Source organism: Uloborus diversus, chromosome 5, assembly GCF_026930045.1.
Source record: "Uloborus diversus isolate 005 chromosome 5, Udiv.v.3.1, whole genome shotgun sequence".
Taxonomy (NCBI): Eukaryota; Metazoa; Arthropoda; class Arachnida; order Araneae; family Uloboridae; genus Uloborus; species Uloborus diversus.
In genome coordinates this window covers 11,042,864-11,047,208 of record NC_072735.1, presented here as the reverse complement: position 1 = coordinate 11,047,208, position 4,345 = coordinate 11,042,864, and positions in this window count along the sequence as shown.

Genomic DNA, 4,345 nt, shown 5'->3' with positions numbered 1-4,345 from the left:
ATGGTTAATAAATTGAAATAAATCCGCATTTGTTTAAAAAGTACTGTGTTACTGTGTTAAATAATCCTACATTCTCAATGAAAAATACTAAAATTTTTAATTTTACAATTAAAATTTGAATTAACAAATTATCTGTTAATTCTTACTCTTATTAAGCGAAACAAACAAAAAACGAAGGAAAAGAAAAACATATCTCCAAGCGCTTCGAGCGATGGAAGTTCCCTCCCTCTCCTTCTACGTCATCTCACGTCACCCCGAGTCTTGGCAATAATGGTTGCCGAAAAGGAGCCAATTTTTTATTCTTTTACTAAATAAAAGTAAAGAATTGTTTAGTTTAATGATGTACATATTCAGCAGACCGACAACGTGATGTGGTTAAAAACCGGTCATTTGATAACAAAAAGCAAATGGGTTATTTTTAAATATTTTTTAAAGCTTGCGAGCTTCCTCGTAGACTCCAATGCTAAGACCATCTCCTAAGCCTAACGAGGGGAACATTGGCGAGATTCGAAGGTTACACTCTACCCCAATCCGATTCGACCCCATCCGCTCTCCAGGGTTACTATACAGCTCAATGAAGCTGATGCGTCGGCTCGTATATATAGGGGCCTTACTTCTAATGAGTTATCGCATTTGGTTCGTGGCACGTTAAATTGTTCATTATATAAAGTATTATTTTTGGCAATGTTCGGAAAATTTGCCCTGGTAACCCTCACTTTTTTCGTGCAATCCCCGGTTTCTCGTCAAAAATCATAATATAGGCAGTAGTTGATTAACCCTAATGAGTAATAATGCTCAGAGTGTTGAAAAGGCGTTTTTTTATCGATTTTTAATAGTCACCAATTTAAAAGGTGGGGGAAAAAAAAACTTCTTGAAACTTGTGGGGTTCTCCAGAACGTAATTTAATAAATGCTGCTCTATACGAACACAAGCTTATACACATTTTTTTTATTTAGCAATTCACTCAATTACTCTAATTAGGAATCTAAACTTTCCAAACACAAGTCCACTGTCGATTTCTTAGATTATTTCTGCTGTGACAGATGTATAGATGTTTCGCTGCTCTCTGTAAATATATTTTGAATACTCTGCACAGGGAGGCTAAAAGGATCTGCCTTAAGTTAAAATCAATTGAAAGTATGTATTATCTAAATGTTAAAGAAGGAAAGAAGTCATTCTTTTGGCACTAAATTCTCCTTTCAAATGCATTTTGCTGATTTTTCGTCTCTTGGCCAGTGGCGCAGCCAGAGGGCGGGTGGGAGGAAGGGTGCACAGCCCCGAATGCTAAGTTGTTTTTTCCTCCCAAAATTATTTATTATTGAAGGGAAGAAAAGGACGTCTTAGAAAAATTGATTTTAATAAGAAATAACAATGTTGGGGAGGGGGGAGATCTTAAATTATAAATTATTATTCGAATCTTAAATCATTATTCGAATGAAGATCATAAATCTTCAGATTCATGAATCATCAATCATAAATCTTCATTCGAATAAAATTTTTTCAAGTTGCAGCTTATTGGTCAGCTAACTGCTCCCCCCCCCCCGTCCTATTTCTTTTTTCTAGTTTGTCTGAAAAAAAGAGTCTTCAAAATGCTACTCCTTCAATCCAACAAGACATTGATAGAATAGGCATTAAAGGATCCTCTATTTTACATTCAATTTAAAATGGCCTTTTTTTAAATGAAGAAGTTGTAAAAACTCTTTCTCTCTTTTTTTTTTACTCCAATTCAGGCAATAACTTAGAAAACAATATCCATTGAGGGCTGCTTTTGAAGCAACCTCTTGTAGAGCTAATTGGGATTTTTTTGCAATGTTTAATGGTACAAGGAGATTAAAATCCATTCTTCAACATATATTTTCACTAGTTTAATTCATTTATATCCATCATCAACTAATTAGTTATAAGTTTTCAATAGTTTAAATTTTAACTTTTAAAAAAGTTTTGCTTTTGAAATGAGAAAATAAGAGATATTAAATTTGGTGACTTTCAAATTAATTTTCAAACAATTCAAACTTTGGAAGATATGAGAATGATGAACATTTTAAAAATGAAAGTGATTCTTATCACATCAGTGTCAAATATTGTCATATAATGGAAAGATAACTGAATTTTAAAAAAATTCAAATAGAATTAAACTTCAGATTTACAAATTAAAAGTACTTTTTAAAGTCAAGTAAAAGTAGTTTTTTAAATTCAGTCATAAATAGTACTCTACAGTGGCAGAACATCTTTATTCTTTATGTATCATTAACAAGTCAACAACAGAAACATAACAAATGAAATAGCAACATTTGACTTCAATAATAGTATTGGGGAAAAAAAGCTTTCATATTACAATATTATCTGGTTGTTGGAAATTTACTTATTTTCCCTTTTATAATGGGGGAAGGTGGAATAAGTGGTTAATTTGTACAATTATACTTCAAATTACTATATTAATTTCAACAAAATAAATGAATTGAGTCTACATAAGATGCTAAAACAGTCGAGAGGGTCAGAATTTTTTTTTCTCTAGATGTAAAATATTAAAAGTAATAAAATAAAATATTAGATCACTTTAAAAGTCATAATATGTTAAAAAGCAAAATAGGTTAAAAATAAAATGAAAAAAAAAAAAGTAATTAATTACAAGTGAAATTGCTTGGCGGTACAAATTATACATTTAAGATGAAAGCAAGTTAAAAAAATATACGTAGGACAAAAATGATAAGATCAATGTAATTAAACTACAAAATTATTGCATACACATTTTGGGGTTAAAAAGAACTCAGGGCCTGGTTTTAACTTCTGGGGGACTAGGGCAACGAAAACTTGGGTCCCCATGAGATTTTACATCGTAATTTTTAAAAAAATCAAAAACCAGGTTAAAAAATTTGTTTTACTGTATTGAAACCAAGTGCACAGACTCAAGCTACTAACTCACAGGCTTTTAGTTCCTTTTAAGACTTATTTCTGTAATATCATGAATTTTTTTTATGCATGATATTTATCAGAAATCATCAATGATCATCCTAAACATCTTGAATTTTAGCTATATTTTTGATGAAAAAATACTTTTAGCTTATATACAGAGGTAAACAGCAATAATATTCATTGCAAAATAGAAAATAAGTAATTTTAGGAAATGAAACATTATGAAAACATGAGAATCCAGAATGTATTCATTGCTAAATCTTTAGAAGAATATAAAAATTAAACAACAGGATTAGGGGGTTCTTAAGCAGCGGCAGAAACAGAAATGTGACAATCATATTTCACTATTTCCCCTAAAAGTATAAAAAACTCTTTAAAGCCACCAAAGGCTGTATATTGCTAGGAGCTTGAAACATCTCCTACGCAGGAAAAGCAGTTATTTATAACCCTGAAGTGCCAGTATGCAATAACTTAGTAATTTTGAGAACTTAATAAGGTTGATTTTATCATTTATTTTGTCTATACAATGGTAAATGTTTCATTACATTAATAAATATAAAACATCCCTAGATATTTTACACAAATGTAGTTTTTCAATTCTATCTTTCATGTGATGTACAGTGGACTTTCGATAATTTAAAATAAGGAATTGAAAAAAGTGAGTTCAAGGGTTTAATTTGTTGAATGATTTCAATTAAGAGAAGGATAAAAAAAAATAGTGCAAGAACTTTTAAAAGTAATTTTTATGCATTACATATGTATATTAAACATCCTATTGAATACAAATATATCTTTGATGTCAGGAAAAGGTGTCAAGTCCAAAATTTGGATTTTCACAACATTGGGTAATTCTCAGAAGTGTACACTGGGGGGTGGGGGGGGGGGGAGAGAGAGAGAGAGAGAAGAAATTTGCAATGGTAATTGTACTTGCTCTTGAAAGTTGTTAACTTAAAATTATAGTGAGATGCTGTTAATATCACTTCGAATTACCAAGTGTATCAAAATATACAGAAATTAATCGAGGTAAAAAGATTCTCAAGGTGTAATTGCTTCAAATTATATTGAGAGCAGACTTTATTTTAGCACAGGATTCACACAAAGTTCTCTGGAATAATGCACAGAATGAGTTATGCTTTTAAACCATTGCTATTGAATCAATATCAGACACCCTTTTTTAAAACCACATTCGTGTTTGGAAGAAAATGCAACACGTCTTAACTAGAGAATTACTTTGTTTTAAAGTGTCAAAGCAAAAAAAAAAAAAAAGCAAAATATATTTCTATTTTAATCAAAAGGCAGGGATGGAATGCAACTATTTCAATTTCATTTTTCCTATTCAGACACAATGTTAAATAACTTTTTTACTGCAATTAAAAATATTGACAAAAAAAGAAAAAAAACACATTTGGATCTAATGAATCGAAATAACCAA